Source organism: Mustela putorius, unplaced genomic scaffold (assembly GCF_011764305.1).
Source record: "Mustela putorius furo isolate JIRA1106 unplaced genomic scaffold, ASM1176430v1.1 tig00000450_pilon_pilon_pilon, whole genome shotgun sequence".
NCBI classification, from domain to species: domain Eukaryota; kingdom Metazoa; phylum Chordata; class Mammalia; order Carnivora; family Mustelidae; genus Mustela; species Mustela putorius.
In genome coordinates, this window is record NW_025421385.1 from 18,560,216 (window position 1) to 18,580,336 (window position 20,121).

Below are 20,121 nucleotides of genomic sequence, written 5' to 3' on the forward strand. Positions count from 1 at the left end.
TAGCTACTTCGTATCTTCATCTCACACTGAGTTTTGTAATCAATTTAGACCTTAAATGTCATACTCCTTGAGGATTTTAGCCTAGAATATGCTGGACGTCCTTGGCAGGCTGGTGAGAAAGTAGAAAGGGGGAACCAAACAGTAGGCAGCACAGGAAACTTGGAGTCACGGTAAGGGTCTGAACATTGACTGGATCTATGGAATGGAAAACTGCAGCAGATAATTCTGGATGGCTCCAACAGCTGGAGTCACTTAGCTAACCACTCCATAGTCCAGCGGCCCATTAAACTCGAAGAAAAACCTAGCCAGCAGCCAACAGGATTTGGGGAAGGAGATCCAGGCCTGACCAGCTGAGAGTGGCTGTTAAAGGCATGATGGGCTCTGGGGGCTCAGCAAGCAGACGAGTGAAGGAGAAGCACTAGCTTTGGAGCCAGAAACACTGGGGTTCCTGTCTTGGCCCCACTATTCACCTCTGGTGAGACTTGGCACAAGTACTTGTGCCTCTGGGAGCCTCAGGTTTTTTTTTTTTTTTTCTTAAGATTTTTATTTATTTATTTGACAGACAGAGATCACGAGTAGGCAGAAAGGCAGGGAGAGAGAGAGAGGAGGAAGCAGGCTCCCTGCTGAGCAGAGAGCCCAATGCGGGGCTCAATCCCAGGACCCTGGAATCATGACCTGAGCCGAAGGCAGAGGCCTCAACCCACTGAGCCACCCAGGTGCCCCAGTTTTCTTATCTATAAAAGGACAGGAAACTATTCTTGCTTTCACAGAACTGGGGTTGAGATTCCCTGAAGGGGTGAATGAATGTGTGCCTTACTGAGGGTATCTTCATCTCCAGCATAGGGCTTGGTGGCACGCAGGTGTCGATCTAGGCTGGATTCCTGGCAGAACCTACCTTGCAGAAAGATCAGAAATCAAGAAAAGAATCAAGGCTGCTAGCCAGGTATGTGGTCTAAAATAGCGGGAATTAGAAACTCAATAGAAAACTTGGGTCAGAAGAAGCATGGTAGTTCCCACCAGCTTCTGACTCATGACTACCGATTCACTGGACACTCAACTGGGTCTCTCCCATGTGATTGCTACGTCCCCCAACACCAACCTCTCCAGCCCCTCTTGGCTTCCTCATCTTCTCTAAGACCACACTGTCCCGTGGCTTCCTGCTTGTCCAACTAGTCCCGCGGGCACCTATTTGCTCCTTTTATAAATATTGGTGCTCCTTGCCCTTCTGTCCTGGGTCTCTATCTTCTCACTTTGCATGTTCTCTCCCCACGACTTCATTCTTGTAGAATTGACTGGTTTTCAACGCTTTGCTGCTGACTCCCAGACCTGCATTTCCTGCTATTGTCACAGTGCAAAACCTTCAAGGTTCCAATAGAACCTTGAGATTAATTTACACTGAACCACAGTTATCCCTCTACCCTTGTGCCTGTGTCCCCCTACTTTTCCTGAAGAACTGGAGCCCTGGCTCAGAAATGATTACTGAGCATCTGAAGTCATCGCTGTAATCAATCCCATTATATTATCAGAGTATTAAAGATTGTGAATCATGACCTATTAGTAGGACTAGAATTAACTTTGAGAGTCACAACCTACTCCTTCAAGCATAGAAGAACATAGGGGTGCCTGAGCAGCTCAGTTGGTTAAGCATCCAACTCTTGATTTTAGCTCAGGTTGTGATCTCACAGGTGTGAGACAGAGCCCTGTGTTGGGCTCCATGCTGGGTGTGGAGCCTGCTTGATATTCTCTCTCCCTCTCTCTGCCCTTCCCTCTCCCCCTCAAAAAAACAAACAAAAAGAATGGCGGCGCATAGCATGGAGTAGAAATTGCAGAAAGCTTGCCTCCCTAGTAAGAGCAAGTATTAAGATTTTTTGTTTAGTGTATGGGCATTGGTCACAATTAACATTTTAATTTTTTTATTATGAGCTGATACATATAGACAAAAGTTGAGTACTGACTGGATTAGGTCGCCATCTTCTTCAGAGAATCCCAAATCAAACTTTAGAAGGAAAGATTTAGGAATTATCTGGGTTCAACCACAAGCTCCCATGCTGACTAGTGTGTTTTCTTTTTTTTTTTAATTTTTAATTTTTTATAAACATATATTTTTATCCCCAGGGGTACAGGTCTGTGAATCACCAGGTTTACACACTTCACAGCACTCACCAAAGCACATACCCTCCCCAATGTCCATAATCCCACCCCCTTCTCCCAACCCCCTCCCCCCAGCAACCCTCAGCTTGTTTTGTGAGATTAAGAGTCACTTATGGTTTGTCTCCCTCCCAATTCCATCTTGTTTCATTGATTCTTCTTCTACCCACTTAAGCCCCCATGTTGCATCACCACTTCCTCGTATCAGGGAGATCATATGATAGTTGTCTTTCTCTGCTTGACTTATTTTGCTAAGCATGATACGCTCTAGTTCCATCCATGTTGTCGCAAATGGCAAGATTTCATTTCTTTTGATGGCTGCATAGTATTCCATTGTGTACATATACCACATCTTCTTTATCCATTCATCTGTTGATGGACATCTAGGTTCTTTCCATAGTTTGGCTATTGTGGACATTGCTGCTATAAACATTTGAGTGCACGTGCCCCTTTGGATCACTACGTTTGTATCTTTAGGGTAAATATCCAATAGTGCAATTGCTGGGTCATAGGGCACTAGTGTGTTTTCTTGGACAAATTACTTTACCATTCTACTTCTCAATTTTTTTAATCTGTAAAATGGTTATAGAAATACTAACTCCTGGGCGTCTCAGTTGGTTAAGCATCTGCTTTTAGCTCAGGTCATGATCCCAGGGTCCTGGGATCGAGCCCCATGGCCTGGAGCTCCCTGCTCAGTTGGGGAATCTGCTTCTCCCTCTACCCCTCCTCCCTGCTTGTGCTCTCTCGCTCATGCTCTCTTTCTAATAAACTAAAATCTAAAATAATAATAGTAATAATAACTCCTCATGGGCCCATTGTGAAGATGAAATGAATATAGTTATTGCCTGACATGGGTAAGTGCTTTTTTAGTATTAACTACTCTTAAACAATGAAAATCTAAATAATTTATCAAAGATATTAAAAACATAGAAGTACGTGAGAGCTAACCACATAGAGGCATATTTCATGTCACGTGGAAATGGACAAACTCATCAGATTATTTCATGTCTTTCACAACATGACAAATATGGAAAAGGATAGCGTTCGCCACCGTGGGATAAAGGGAATAGTCCACTCTGGCTGGCGATGAGTGGCCAGGCGTGACGGTCGCTTCCGGGCAGGAGTCAATGCCAGCCTCAGGGCCTGAAGCGATCAAGAGCTCTACCCGTGACCCATTCTCAGCACAAAGTGAGCAGCTCTGGACTCTAAGCCAAGAGGTGTATGTCTTCTCCATGGCCATGTTACCAGTTCCGGGTGGACCTGTGATCTAGTTTGGCCTAGAAAGCTGATGAGAAAGATTTACAGCCCATTGTGTCTTTTTCTCTCCCACCAGATAAGAGAAAGGAAGCCCACTGCCCACGCTGATGCCAGCCTTAGGATGGGGATGGCTTCAGGGAAGGCAGAGAAAGTGAACAAAGGAATCTGGTCTCTCACCGAATGGCTGAATTGCTGAAATCAACCAACCCCAAAGGGTGCCCTTTTCTGGATTCCCTATTTAGGGAGGGATAGTAAGTGCATTTATTATTTAAACCATTTTTTTGAGTTAGGACTTCAGTTACACCCAACACAAAACATCCTAACGGATTCAGTGTCTTGCTCTATTTTACAGGTTTTCAAACACTGTTAATTCACGAAATCTGACTGAGAAATGCAAAGTGTCACATGTGACTTGAGTGATCAGTGTTATGGGCCACAGAACTCAGATCATTGCAGGGTTTATATTTGGGTTTTCAGAGGAGGATCCCTTCCACGGCAGAGATTTCCAACTAAACACTGCTCCGTCTTTACCTCATTTAGATTCTGGTTTTCTTTTTGGTGGACTCAAGTGTCCTCCCACAGGTCTGGATCAGTTCAGGGCATGAACCACTGGGACCTACAGAGTCACTGTCTGTGTCAACTGGTTCCTTGGCTAGCCCTGGGGGAGCTCGCTCCTGGAAATGCCATACCTACTGTAGAAAGACTGAAGTTCGTGAAACTCAGTAACCTGGATGACATGGAGTCCCTGCTATCTAGATGGCCCGTGACTGACTGTGCTTCCTCTGATGACGTGACCTTCTTGAAGGGGTCACAGGTGCATGACGGTGGTAGACGGGAAGAAGCCAGCAGGGCAGGCACAGGGGGCATCTCTGTAAGCTGCCCACGACTCTCCTGCCTCTTCCTCAGCCTGCTGCCTGGCGTCAAATGTTTGGGCAGGAATGGAACCCTGAAAACCCTCTTTAACCCCACCGTTTGGGAGCCTCTCCTAAGTGACAGAGGACAGGTGACGGGTTCTGGCCCCAGCAAGGGCCCAGCAGGTGAATGTGTGCCAGAAAAGAGCACGGCACCAAGTTGACACCCTACACGGAAGGGCGGCTGGAACCGTGACAACGCAGTTTTGAAGCAGAGTTCACACTGTCCCTTTATGTGGAGGCTACTCCAGGTGACAGATGGCAGCACACACGTTTCCAGCCCTGCAGTCGCTTAAGAGACTCCTTCCTCTTCTCCACCAACTGAATTTATCCAGAAGCAGCCCACTAAGGCATGAGGACTCCTGGCAGCGGCTAGTTCATTCCTACACTCTCCCTACTGCCTTTGTTTTTATTCTTAGTATTAGAAACATTTAAGATCTTCAGAGCTCTGCAGACCACTGGGCTCCCCTTAGCTGGCTCAACCCCTGGAATTTAGCATCTACACAGCACCTGCCCTGGGGAAGGGTGACCGGGATGGGTCAGGTTCTGGGAAACCTCACGAGGACCTCTGAATTGCAACACTTGAAGGTACAGACAGCATGATCCTCTGCCAATCCCAAGGCCAGTTCCAAATTTTTGACCCCGTAGTGTGTGATGCTTCTTCAAGGAAAACTTATTAAAATATTTACTTTTCAACCAGGGAATGGCTTTTGTGCAGTTAATGGCAATTTCAGTTCCTAGAGATGAAGACACCATTACCTTTGGGTTTGCTGCCATTCATTTTGGAAAACTTCAGGGGATTATTTACACAAAAATAAAGCTAGCTAGTAACCATCCACTGTCCTCAGAGATTAGTTTGAGGTCACCTTAAATCTGTGACAGATGTTACAGCCTAGGATTTTAAGGATTATAAAGAACAATGAGCATCGATTGAGTGTAGAGTTAGTCACAATCTTCCCTCAAAAAAAAAAGAAGAAGAAAAGGTTTTCAGTAAAAGGAAATTTAGGTGGTGGCCCTCTTTTATGGTTATTTAATATGAAATTATATTATCAATTAACATCAAATTATATTATCAATTAATAGAAATGCTTTTCTTGGCCATTTTTATCCTCTAACCAGTGAATTAAAACCTATTCATATTACAAACAAGTGTAATGGGTATATACATTAGAGTACATAGTACTCTTTATTTTCCACTTAGAGATATTAATCAATGAACACAAAACTGTATATATTCAAAGTATACAATTTGTTTTTTTGTTTTTTCTTTTTAAAGATTTTGTTTATTTATTTGACAAGTAGGCAGAGAGGCAGGCAGAGAGAGAGGAAGGGAAGCAGGCTCCCCGCTGAGCAGAGAGCTTGATTGGGGCTAGATCCCAGGACTCTGGGATCATGATGTGAGCCGAAGCAGAGGCTTTGACCAACTGAGCCACCCAGGCACTCCCAAAGTATACAATTTGATAAGTTTTAATCTATGTTCTATACCTTGAATAGGAGACTTTTCCAATTTCCTCCAAAAGCTTCCACTGCTTTAGGAATTTCACAGCATGGAACTTAGAAGGGCTTGGGGAGGAAGGTACAAGAAGTCAATTGTTAGATACACACAGACCCCAGCACCAGAGCATAAAAGTGCGTATAATGGGAACTGAAAGGCAAGGAGATGAAATACCAACCATTCTCTGTCTGTGTTCTCTTCTTTGCCAACATGGCTCAGAGGAGTGTGCCACCTCCTCCATCTGGATGACCGCACTGGGTGGCAGCGAAGGGCCCACAAGATGACTGGATCCCCAACAAATCCACTGGAGGTTAAGGCCAGGGTTCTCAGAGGCCTAAATGGACTGACCACACAGTGGGAGGGCTGGTACTGCTTGGAGAAAGGGCTACGAGTCAGTAGGCATGGTGCTGTCTCGTGCGCCACACAGCATCTTCCAAAAATTGCTGCCAAGACTTGCAATCCATTTTTGTCTTAAAGGTGACCTTGACATTCTACCCATTGTGTAGTGGGCTCTATATCCCCTGGCCTTGAATAGGGGTGCACTTTTGTGGTTGTCCCATGCAAGTTGCTGTAGAAGTGAAGAGAAGGGACTTCGGAGGCAAGATCATTTTTTTTTTTTTTTTTTACTTTGTTCTCTTGATATGTTCCTACATAGAACTCAGCCACTATGCTATAAGAAACACCGAGCAGCCACAAGGAGAATCTCAAACTATCTCTTCACAAATAACTTACTTACAAGGGGAAAAATAAAAACTATATAGTGAAGGAACCCAGTGGACATTACCTTAACCAAGTTAACAAACCAGTTAACATGACCTCTAATGAGGAAAATAGATATTATGTGCCTCCAGACATAATGTACTTGACAAAGACACAACATCACTTCAATGGTATTTCTGCAAAAAAAAAAAAAAGAAAAATAAATTTAATAACAAGAGACATCAGATAAACAAAGAGAAAGATGTTCTATAAAATAACTGTTCTGTACTCAAAAGTGGCAAGATGAAGAAAGATAAAAGAAGACCAAAAACTGTTTTGAATTAAAGGAAATGAAACAGGCATTTTAACTAACAGGATATGATCCTGGATTGCATCTTAAACTGGGGCAGCGAGGGATGAGGGAATAACTATAAGAATATTATGGGGATATAGAAAATTTAACATAGATGTTGGATTAGATAATAGCATTACATAACTATTGTTACCTCCTAATTTTGATATTTCTACTTTAGTTGTGTAAGGGAATTCGTAGTCCTTAGGAAATATAGATGCGAATGTTTCCAACCTACTCTTAAATGGTTCAGAAAAAGGAAAATGTATGTGGGAATAATTGGCAAATTTGGAAGAACGGTATATAGAAGTTTCTCATTAGATCCTTGCAACTATACTGGAAGTTTAAAATGATGTCAAAATACAAAGCTCTTCCTGGACCCTCCCCCCCTGCAAAAAAAAAAAAAAAAAAAAAAAGACGAAAAGGACATAAATGTTCAGGGGATGGGGCTCATTTGGGCACAGGCAATACTTGCTTCTAGAAGGTTCTCTGAATCCCAACAACACTTACAAGCTGGTTGTGCTTTAGGAAACAATGGGTGATCGCAGGGAATGGGGATAAACTACAGAGGATGTCATGGATGCTGGACAGGAATCTGGACCAGCACGGGACTCCCAGAGCAAAGTGATGAGTGTGTGCAAGCTCTTCCTTTTGTGACACCGTGTGGCAGTGAAGAGCTACTGCAGACTTGAGCGCCATCTCTGTTCGCCAGGATTAACCTCTGAACTCAGTTACCTCCCACAGTTGGGGAACAATTTGGGAGAAAAGACCTTAAGGAGACATTATATTTCCTATTAAATATAGTAGGTGAGTTTTCAAACGACAAAGTGGGGAGAAAAGAGATGTCACAGCGTCTATATCCTGAGTTCATAACGTGATGCCAGTCCTTAGCTTTGTCGGTTCCTGTCCCACAACTGTGTCGCAACCAGAGCATGTGCCAAGAGAAGATGACGAAAATACAATTGGATAAGTTCTCATGAATGGGAAAAATGCAACCGCAAAACAAATTATGTAATAGTCCCTTGGCATAATGTTGTGTTCTTGAAAAGTTATGAGTAAACTGAATTTGTATAATTGAAATCATATTTTCTTTGCACTGAGAAGCATTTAAAAAATATTATAGAATAACATTTTTAAAATGTAAAGACATTCAAACTTTCTAGTTTTGTAAGCCAAATTTTCAGTCTCTGAAAACATCATGTTTCTGTAAAGGGCAGTATTCCTGCAAAGTCGGATGTTTAAAATAGAGACTAGTGATAAGCCATGTAAGCTTGACAGCAGAAATTCTGTGTTTTAAAATAGTGGAGCACATGATAGAAAATAAATGTGTGTATAGCTATTACGATAATTTATTGATAAGACTGGTGAGTCTTTACAACTTTTATTTTTTTATAATGCTTCATGTATTGTCAAGACTGTTTTGGTTATAAAGTGAAAAAGATCCAAATCACCTAGTTTAAGCAAGACACAAAACAAAAAAGGAATTTATTGGCTTATACAGCTGGGGAGTCCAAGAGGTGGTTCAAACTCTCGGGCATGGCTAGATACAGAAGCTCAATATTTCCTTCCTTGTTCCCCCTTCGCTCCCCTCTCCCTTGTTTCCCTCTGTCCTTCCTTCCTATCATCTATCACTGTTCTATTTTCCTCTTTATTTCTCTCACTCTTTGTACAAACAGCCTTCTCCTTAATGCCAGGGAAGACAGCCAAGAGCAGATAGAATAAGTCTCTCGATGTGCTCTATCAGCAATGCCTGGGGTAATAGTCTGGTCCAATTTGGATCACAAGCGCATCTCTGGGAGGGGGGGGAGGGAGGCCATGTGACTTACAGCCCTTCCAGGATCCCGGCTCTAGATGGGGGACGGAGTAGTAGGTTACTAGGCGTAGTTCACTTAAAGAACCAGGAGAAAAAGGGGAAAATGTAGTACATACAAAAACGATAGCTAAAAACCCCCATGTTTGATAAAGGCAGAGTTTTATAATGTAATTCTAATGGACCTAAACATAGGTAACCATGTATCAAAAGCTCTTTAAGGTAAATACTGAGCAAATGTATAAAGATCCATTATAATAGATTTAAAGAAGGCACAGTTTTATAAGAGCCAGAGATTTTTAAAAATCTAATGGAGATTTGGTTAAACAAATCTTACTTTATTCATGAAATAGCTTTGCCATTTATTTATATGCAAATGCATTACTGAGAGGAAAAGGTAAGTTTAAAACAGTATCCATGTATAAAACAGTATATCAACAGTTTTATTTGATAAAACTATTTTCGTTTTATAATGTATTTTCTTCCTGCTTACATAGCTTTATGTGCATTTACAAAGTAGGACAGTATATACAACAAAATGTTACAAAAGGCTATTTCAGGCCAGAAAGAGATGAATGATAGATGATTTTTTTTTTTTTGCCTCTTTATATTTTCTTATTTTTCTATAGAACTACATGTAAAACAAAGCTTAAATTCTATATAATTCCAAAGTTTTATGCATCAACTTTAGTTGCAAGTGCTAATCGCTTTCAAACGAGCATGGGGCCTGGAGGCAGTCAGTTTCACAACAGGTCGGTGTCAGGCCTCACTCCTTCACCTGGTTAATTTGGACAAAGTGATTTGGTCAATAAGAAATTTTAACTGTGCTGGAGCACCTGGGTGGCACAGTCGGTTAAGCACCTGCCTTTGGCTTAGGTCATGATCTGCAGGTCCTGGGATGGAGTCCACTTTGGGCTCCCAACTCAGCGGGGACCCTGCTTCTCCCTCTGCCTCTTCCCCTGCTTGTGCTCTCTCTGTCTCTCTCTCTCAAATAAATAAAATCTTAGGAAGAAAAGAAGGAAGGAAGGAAGGAAGAAAAAGAGAGAGAGAGAGGGAGAGAGAGAAAGAAAGAAAGAAAGAAAGAGAATGGAAGGAAGGAAGAAAGGAATAAATTATAATTGTGCTGACAAGAAAGGATTGTCATACATCCCAGGGACTTTATATTATGCTTATTATCAATAGCACAGATCTTTTTTCTAACATGAACACTGATCAGAAAATTATGAAGTTGTCATTAAACATCTTTGACTTGAAAAATAGAATAATCATATTACATAAATGGCTTCAACTTTTTTTTTCCAGTAGAATACTTCCAAATTTTTCGGGATCAAAATTCATAAAGTGCACAAAAATTCACATTATAGAAATCATTCTAGGATTATAACCATGATATTAGCAAAACAGCCTTGAAAGAATAGATAATTCAGAAAGAAAAAGAAAGAAAGGAGGAAGGAACAAAGAGGGAAGGAAAAATTTACTAGAATTTTGCTACGTGCCAACTAAGCTCCTAGGGCAAGCACTATTATAATCAGAAAATGCCATCATGATTACTTTTTAATTATTTAATATACAATTTTAATATGCCAAAGTTAAATTAGCAAATTAACTTTTGGGGAATCTACAATTTTAAGTTATTTCTTATTATCTTAAAATTTTAGTAGAATAATTAAATGAGGAAATAAAAGCAAGGTAAATAATTAACCCAGCTTCCATTCTACCTAGCCAATGAGTGTTTGCAAGTAATGTAACAGAAAGCAGTAAGTAATTAAGGAAATAATTTAGTGGGGAAAATGTGTTTAATAGAACAAAATAAGCTAAGCTAAATTCTGATAAATCTTTATTATAAAGATGCTGAATAATTTTTCCATTGGCAGTAGCAAAAATCTTTATTGCCTGTTATAAGTTCTTGGAAATACAGTGTAGAGGGAAATTCAGCAAAATACAAAAACTGAATTATCTATTCAGTTATTTTCTTCTTTGGTTTCTATTAGTGTCCTAATAGCTTAAAGAAAGCATCAACATAAGAGAGTTGTGGTCGGCCAGATTTCAGTCATGTAACACAGCTTATTCTTCAGTGACATAGGATTCATTCTATCTTTATGATTTTATTAGTCAGGGTTCTTCAGAGAAACAGAATGAATAAGATGTGTGTATCTATAAACAGAGACTTATTTTGAGAAATTATCTCCTGCAGTCATGGAGGCTGGCATGCCCAAAATCTGCAGGGTGGGTTAGCAGGCTGGAGACCTAGGGAAGAGTTGATGCTGTATTTCAAGTCCAAAGGCCATCAAGCTAGAGACCCAGGAGGAGTCAATATTGCAGCGCAAGACTGAAGGCCATCTGCTGGCAGAATTTCCCTTGCTCAGGAGGAAGTCAGTCTTTACTACCATTTAGAAACCTCAACTGATTGGATGAGGCCCACCCACATTATGGAGGGCAATCTGCTTTCCTCAACTGACTGATCCAAATGCTAATCCCATCTAGAAACACCCTCACAGAAAGGCCCAGAATAATGTTTAACCAAATATCTGGGCACCCTGTGGCCCAATTAAGTTGACATGTAAAACTAACCAGCATTCAGAAACATCCAGAATATTGTCTGGCCACATCTCTAAGCACTAAGTCCAGCCAAAGTGACACACAAAATTAACCATCACAATGACAAAAGTTAGATCTGATGCCTGAGATAAACAGTAATTTTTCTTTAGTTCCTAAACAAATGGCTTAGTTTCTCATTGAATATAAGAAAAATTAAGTTTTCCAAGTTATTTTATGAAAAAAAAAAAAAAAAAAAAAAAAAAAAGGAAGACCTTCAGGATAAGAGAAAACCATCAGAGTTACTTATATAAAAAGGCTAACAACATCTGAGATGGACACTTTTGGGGTGACCAGCATTTTGACCTTCTTATGTTTGGGCAGTCTGCCACTCATGCATTATGGAAGCCAAATTCTCATCTTCTACTGAAATGACACACTTGGCTCCCATTGATTCCTGATGGCTAGAGCATATAACCTAAGAACCATTTACTGGATGCTCCTCCTCACGACTTTTGTATTGAAGTAAACACACAGAGAAGGCAGAGAAAATGCATGACCCTGGCATGACAGTGGCAGCTGACTCCAAGGTCTTGAGCTGGTATTGGTGATGGTAGCAACGACAGTGTCCAATGCCCACTGAGGAAGCAACAACGTAACCAGACCCCTCTCATGAAGATATTTAGCTATGTTTCATCGTCTGTCTCACTGGTTGATTCCTGTCAATTTTTCAGGCCTGTCCTCTGGCTTTCCCACCAACTTTGTGAACCACCTATACCCATTTATTGTATTTCTTTTTGTTTATTGTACATTTCTTTTTGTTTATTGTAATCAGAAGTAGCAACCAAGAGCCCTGACCCTTGTAATCCCCTTTCTAGGAAATTTCAAAGTAAATTGTTTTGATACATTTTATAGAGTAGTTACAGCATAAGTGGGGGTATTCTGATGCACTACAAAGCCTGGATTAATTTTAGAACATAATGGTGTGTGCATTTACATCAGTTATCCAAAATCTGCCTTCATATAAGACAAGATTCCCTCCTGTTGTGCACTGACTTGTGTTCCCTCAAAATTCTGAAGCCCTAACTCCCAGAAATTCTAAATGCAACTGTATTTGGAGCTAGGGCTTTTCTTTAGAGAGGTGACTGAGTTAAAATGGGGCTGTTAGGGTTGGTCCTAATCCAATATGACTGGTGTCCTTATAAAAGAATAGGACGTTAGGACATGGACAAAACAAAAGGATGATCATGTGAGGACACAGCAAGAAGAGAGCCATCTGCAAGCCAGAGAGAGAGGCTTCAAAGAAACCAAACCTACCAACATCTTAATCTTGGACTTCTAGTCTCCAAAACTGTGAGAAAATAAATTTCTACTGTTTAAGTCATCCAGTCCATGGTATCTTGTTATGGCGGCTCTAGTAAACTAATATACGTGCCCTGAAGTACCTTATAATTTTGTAAAGAGAGATAAGCATGAATAAGAAAAAAATACAGATGCTAAGATATAAATTGCACGTGGCATGGTGGAGGATAAAAGAGAGTTAGGGAAGAAGGGTTAGGAAAATGCTATGTGAATTTAGATATTATTTGTCTTATTTTTAAGCAAAATCTTTTCTTGAGCCAAACCTCATATAAATACTAGTTGCTTAAGCTTAAGAAAAATGAAAATGTGTTTGGCTAATTAACATACCATCACAAATGAAATGCAATAAGAGCAAATTATAAAGCAACTGATGGAGGGAAAAGAAGAAAAAAAAAAAAAAACCCAAACACCAAAATCCAAGCCTTAACATCCTGTTTTTAAAGCTTTGTCTGATGAATTTTTTTTAACATATTAATATACCAACAAATGTAAATATATATTATACCAACAGAAAAACTATAAATCTAGTATCAACTTATTCTTGTAAAGCAAGGTGGCAAAATTTGGTACCAGGCCATCAGCTGTGAACATCCTATGAAGCAAATCTCCCACTAGGTCAACTAAGACCAGAATCTATAGGGATAGTTTAATGCTTCAGAAAACGAGACTTCACTGTAGAGGAAAGGAAAGCACTAAACAATGCCGTCTCTGCCATTATGCCCACTCAGGTGGAGGTCACTGCGATGTTAAGGGAAGTGTGGTAATCTCTTGGGGCACGGCAATGTAAAATTTGGATGAAAAAGGTCATGGGTCCACTCTAGCTCAATGGAACTAGAAAAAAAGAAAAAAAAAAGGTCAGTTAGAAAAGAGCAAGAGAAGGTGGAGAGAAAGTCAGTTGGCATTATCTAACCTTCACTGCTCCTACATAATGTCTGTTCTAGGTTGTTAGCATTCCCTGTCCAGGTTCATAGGAAAAAAGATACTGAAGTTTCAATAATTTGTGGTTCTAATTAAGTGCTTTTGTTTAATACCTCAACTTCCTTGTATTCACATTAGCACAAATGGGATAAAAGTGTATCAGTTTTTCTCTGCTAACTACCAATCGGATGCAGTTTCCCAATTAAACCCATCTGGAGCTAATATGCAGTTTTCTAGGAATTTTCACATTTCTCCCTCAAGATGGCAAAGAAGAATCTAGAACTCACCCTAAGCTGGATATATCTGTGGGTTCACAGTGTAAGGAAACATTTCTCAGTGCTAACAACACTTCATATTGGTCACAAACTCTGGAGCCATGGAGATTTTATCCCGTCTTGCAAGCTAATTAAGTTAACTCGTTAGTTTCACGGACTCTGGCTACCTCAGGAGATTCCTGGATCGGACCCAAAGTACTTCACTTCCCACAGCACAGTAAGCTGCCTGAGCATCAAGTTGCGTGAGCTGCAACATCAACTGGTGTCTGTTGCTTTTGCCCCTCTAAGTCCCAGAAAGAACACATAATAGACCCAGAGGACAACGTGCACACACAGTGGGTTGTACAGCAGAAGTGAAACCCACAACTAAGGGCCCAGATTTCTTAGCAGGCAACCAGAAGCGAGTCTCTCCTACCCTGAGAGTGAGTCGTTAGTACTGACACATTAGACAGGATATGGTCACCATCCTAGTTAGGCATCCATTGCAACTAGCTTTCGAAACTGCCCAGTCTCAGGAGACAGAGAAGCCTGGCCATCTAGCATATTCAGCAAGAATGTGTGGGACACTTGCCAAGAACGTGCAGGGGCCAGCCTCTTCTAACAATCCGCCCCACGAGTTCTTCACAGAACTGACATTTTCACATGAATTTACAACCCTGTTGACCACTCTGATTAATCTGACTGGCAGAGGCCTCATTCAATCTGTTTCATACAGCATTGAATTAAGGCCCTGTCACCAATAGCCAAGTGGCAGGATGAGACTAATCTGTCATATTGATCTCAATCATGTCCCTAGGTTCCTGGAATCTCATATGCCATTAGCATCTACCTTAGAAGGCCACTGGCTTTCTCCTTATGGCTCTGATTTGACCTTCCTGTCTGCTCTGAGGCATTAATCCAAGTTCAGGTGATGCATTGAGGATGGTCCAAAATCTGTCTTCTAGAGCAATTCTAGTATCTAGAACAACTCTGGCCAGTGAGTTGAGACAGACCTGCCTTCTAAGGCTCAGATAGCATCACTGATCACTCTAGCTAAACTCAGGGACAGATTTCTTACCATCTTTTCTAACCGACTGACTCACATCATCAGGATAACAGAGTGCACAGAAATGAGTCCATTACTCCTCTGGTAACTAAGGGTGGCTCTGTTTTAGAGAGATCTCCATTGTCTTCTGGAGCCTATGCAATCTATTGGTGCGTCCCTAAATACTTGAAAATCTCTTATGACTACAGCGAGGGTGCAAGTTACTGTGATCTTGGAAGCAGTAAAATTAATGCCTGGCTTCCATACCATAAGTACAGTCCTGGGAGTGAATAGGGTATCCCCAGAAAGAAAGTGTTGATTACAGTTGTTGGGGATCCCTAGCGAGATCACCCTACGTCTCAAAGGACAGGTCAGGTTGACAGTGTCTCTGACATGGTGAAGAAGTACCCCCCACCAGGAGGAAAGTTACACAAGAAGGATACTGTCCAGCCATCTGTCTATAAACCTACTTCCTGGTTAAGCATCTGACTCCTGGTTTTATCTCAGGTCATGATTTCAGGGTTGTAAGATTGAGCCCCACATCTCCGGAGTCTGCTTGAGATTCCCTCTCCCTCTCCCACTGCCTCTCTCCCCACTTAAAATAAACAAATCTTTAAAAACAACAGCAGCAGCAGCAACAACCCTATTTCCTGGTATTCAGCCTGAAATCCCTTGTTTCCTCCTCATTGAAAGGCAATACACTGTAGGGCCATTTAATTCCCAGTTGATTATGCAACATGGTCAGATGTTTGCCACCGGTTTCCATGGACTTCCCTCAACTTCCATTGGTTGACAAAGCTCTTATCTTTCCATTTTTAGAAAGTTATGTCTTTCTCAGCATCCTAACCTCATCACCAAAAACTAAAGAAATGAGAAGGGTCTGAGATTTTACCCTATTTGCAAGCTAACAAGCTACCCAACCACAGTTTCATAGATGCTAGTATAAGGCACAAGACTCCTGTGCTAAAGACAAAGATAATTTATTCTTCACAACCATAGCAGTGACCAGAGTATAAGTATTATTTTTGGGGGGCTGCCAAGCCTCAGTTCCTACACTTGTCGTGCATTGCATTATAAGAGATGAATCCTGAATTCAGAGAAATTGAATCTTTTATAATGGGTAGTAAGCAATCCCTACCTTTGCTCCAGAAGAAGCCATTTTCTCTATCTTCCAAAGCTGTCCTCTATACAAACACTCTGAATAGACTGTTTGGAAAGAAGGATATTTAGTACCTCCACTCAAAACATTCAAAAACCCACAGAAAGCTAGCTCTCAACAGAGATCTGTAATTTCTTGGTGGAAATTACCAGAAGCCACTAACCTCTAATTCCTATTTCACATGAGGTAGGATTGTACTCAACTGCATTTAACAAAATCTTGACTACAAAGGTTTAACCAAATGTTTGTTTTGAATTGGGTTCTTTTTCCCCCTGCAGGTAACCAGAAGTCCGGAGGTGGACAGTACAGGTCTAGTACAGGTATAAATGAGGTCTGCAGGACATAGGTCCCTGTCCCTATCCTCCTGCTTCACTATCTTCATCATTTGGCTTTCCACCTGCTGGTCCCAACAAGCATACTCCCCCTCCATTTATAGAATGCAGGTGCTCAGTTGAAAGAAGTAATTATCACATTTGAAGGAAAGTTAAAAAATTTGACATAGGAAAAATGAAGAATTAAGATACACATGCAGGGTGACTGGGAGATACCAGCACGTAGATCTTTCCCAGACACAGAATGGTCTAGAATTTTACTAGAAAATTTGTTTAAGTGGATCAAAGTAATACTTTGTTTTAAGGGACAGGAACAAAGCATTGATTGGTTAACAGGCTAACAGAGGTTACTTGAAAAGTTCAATGCAACTGAGTAATTCAGCAAATGAGCTATGATTCAAAAAAATATGTTTTCAGGGCTCCTGGGTGGCTCAGTCAATTAAGGGTCTCACTGTTGATTTCGGCTCAGGTCAGAAGAGTCTGCTTAAGATTCCCTCTCCCTCTGCCCCTACTCCCTACCTCCTACCTCCTCCCCCCACACATCATGGGCACACACATTCTCTCTCAAATAAATAAATCTTAAAAAACAAAAAACCAAAAATATGGTCTTTTTGAAATATTTTATTTATTTATTTGACAGAGAGAGAGAGAGAGATCACAAGCAGGCCGACAGTCAGGCAGAGAGAGGGAGGAAGCAGTCTCCCTGCTGGCTAGAGAGCCCAATGCGGGGCTTGATCCCCGAAACCTGAGATCACAACCTGAGCCGAAGAGGGCTTAACCCACTAGCCACCCAGGCGCCCCCCAAAAATGTGTTTTTAATAAAATTTGGAAGTTTTAAATTTTATTACACAAATGCACAGTTCAAATAACACTGTAATCTTTGTTCGGTGCTACTGTTCAGATGACTGATTTATGGCTTATAGTACTGGGTAAAAATAGGAATCACACTTCTGAGGAAATCAGAATTCAGCTTGAGGCTGGTTTAGCTTGTGACAATACCCTAGTGTTAGTTATTATACTTCTCCACCTTCTGTATTACCTTATGGAATTGCTACATAGAATTTAACACCAAGAAACCTAAATTTCCTTAGAGTAGAAATAAGCTACTATGAACAATTCCTTTACAGTAACTAAAAATTAGAATATCTGCTACAGTTAGTATCAGGGTTTCATTTTCAGCATAAGCTGAGGCAATCGGTTTCTAAATAGTTTCTAAATACTTCATCGGTTCTATACAGTCTAAATAACCCATTTATGTTTAACAGATCCTTTCACTGAATAATCCCAAAGCACTTAACATCTTCGAGATTATAAACTCATATAGACGGAGAAGGAAAATCGTTTGAGAATAAAGACAATCCTCAATTATGCATTCTGTGAATTAACATGTTCTTAACTTGTTCCCTTCCCCTGTATACTGTCTAAAACTCTTTTATCTAATGGTAAAAAGGGTTGATAGAGACGAGTTTGAATACGGTAAATGAAATTAGAACTTGTCATTCGGTTTCAGTAACTGTATGTTAGCTCTGATAATCTCAAGTTCATTATAGATGTTTAGGCACATAATTCTCTTGGCCTGCTCCTATCACCAGTAAGATATCCTTCCCCAATGTCAGTTTCTAAGGGTAAAATAATTGCTTCTAATAGTTTAAAATTATTAAATAAGGGCGCCTGGATGGCTCAGTCATTAAGCAACTGCTGCCTTCAGCTCAGGTCAGGATCCCAGGGACCTGGGACGGAGTCCTGCTTTGGGTTCCCTGCTCAGCTGGGAGCCTACTTTTCCCCTCTCCCTCTGCCCCTCCCCCTGCTTGTACTTTCTGTCTCTGGCAAAAAAATAAATAAAATATTTTTTAAAATAAGTAAAATTATTAAATAATAAATGACAAGTTCTTCAACAATCAAAATATGCCCAGGCCCTTCTCACATGTTCAAGGTTAGCTACTGTGGATGCAAACAATAATTATTATTACTAATACTGTAACAATAATCATAATAATTCCGTATATTTACATGGTTTTTCATTGTTTAAAAACAATTCCATATTTTGAGCCACTCAATATTTATAAGAGAAAATATTCTTCAAATAATACTGCCTCATTTTACATATAAGGCAATTTAGACCAAAAAAAGTTTAAGGGACTTGTCCCATGTCATAGGCATAGAGATACAATTATATCCAAGACAGACATAGTCCCTCCTCTTGTTAAACTATTGTAATGAGAAGTTCAGAGGAGTTGTGAGCAACCTTAACATGGTGTTGAGCTAGAGTCCCAAGGACAGACAACGTGAAGGACAAAGAAATAGACCTGGGGGCAGAGTGGTACTCAAAGGATGGGAAATTTTCCTGAAGTAAATAAAGTCTCATTTCAAGACTTCACTGTGTTGGTTCTGAGAATATTAGCTTCTTTTCAGAATCTATCAAGTTGATTTGGGACTTTATAGAGTAAAACTGTGAAAGTCAATACCTCCTAATTAACTTTAAGCCAGTGTTTTTCACACCACTGCTCTGGTACCAACCATTATCAGTTACATGGGGTGCTTGTTAAAAAGATCTGGCAGGAGGCGGGGGAAGAGGTTACTTCAGACCTAACCTTCTTGGGGTGAGAGCCAAGAAAATTGCTGCTTTAACTATAAATACTTTGGGGATTTTGAAGTCAAATAGCAAAATACGATATTTTTGGTAGTGGCTCCAAAGGCTCCTGCTTCCTGCTTCAAGACGACTCCCCCCACCCTTTTTTTTTTGGATGGGTATGGAAGAGAGTGTGTATTTGGCTATTTAGGAAAAATCATAAAAGGTATAGTTGGGGTAAGAGTGGGTAAGAGTACTATATTGCAAGCTGTCAGTACCCCCACCCTTCACATGCAATGTGGTTGGCTTGGAATAGGTGCTTGATAAATATTTGTTGACTTGATGAGACACAGGTATTTTTAACTTCCATGAGTTTTGAAAGTGCTTTCTTTTAGCTTTCTGCTCCAATCTTCCAGTGTCCAGCCAGCAGCAGTAGTGTAATGGAGAAAGGGTGTGCGGATTTGGGGGAAAGACTGAATGAATTGAAACCCCAGATTCTCAACAGTTGAGAGGACCAGGTTCCTTAATCTGCCCCCATTTATAAAGAAGTAATAGAAATAACACATCCCAGAGTTTGGGGGAGTCGTAAATGAATTAACAGATATCTACCATATATAGATATCAATGAAAATACTGTAAGCGCAAATGCTCAGAACGGCGCTTTACGCCCCAATGCAAATGCGTTCTATAAATATTCAAACCCAGGCAGGACACTCTACAACTCCTTATCTGTAATACGTCCCCTTAACAGGTCAGAATCTCGGAGCAATTACCAGCAAAAAAAAAAAAGAAAGAACAAACGAGAAACCTGAAGCGACCCGGCCCAGGGACCGGGGGCTGCACGCTCGCGCGTTCGAAGAGGCCGGAAGGGGTGCAGTAGTGGTCTCTCCCCGCCCGGTTTGCGGCACGTGGTCCGCTCGGGCGGGAGCTTCGCGACAGTGGGGGAGGGGAGCGGCGTGGGACGACGCGGAGGGGGTCTAGGCGGCCAAGGCTACGGTTGGGAAGACGCCACTGCGCAGGCTCCGGATAGGCGCAACCACCGCGCGAAGATCGAGAGGGGGGGAGCGTTCACTCGGCTCTGCGCTCCTTCGATCTACTTGCGGAGCAACAGACTAACCGTTTCTTTTCGTTTCACGACTGCAATTGGCGTCGCCCTATGCAAGGGATAATCGACAGAAAGCCTCTCGTCTCAAGACTGAAGAGACTTCTTTTTCTAGTCGGACCCCTTTGTCCCCTGTAAAGGCCACAGTGGACACGTCCCACCTCCCCTCGGCC

General features: G+C 41.2%; 1 long non-coding RNA gene across 1 annotated transcript; it reads right to left on the reverse strand.

Annotated features, from left to right (window-relative positions):
• Positions 1–5,698: 5,698 nt before the first annotated feature.
• Positions 5,699–20,100, reverse strand: LOC123392118. The gene is made up of 4 exons (XR_006606810.1): positions 19,655–20,100; positions 15,925–15,992; positions 5,990–6,707; positions 5,699–5,879 (listed from the first exon to the last, which is right to left on the reverse strand). It is a non-coding gene; the product is annotated as an uncharacterized LOC123392118 (long non-coding RNA).
• Between the last annotated feature and the right edge of the window lie 21 nt (positions 20,101–20,121).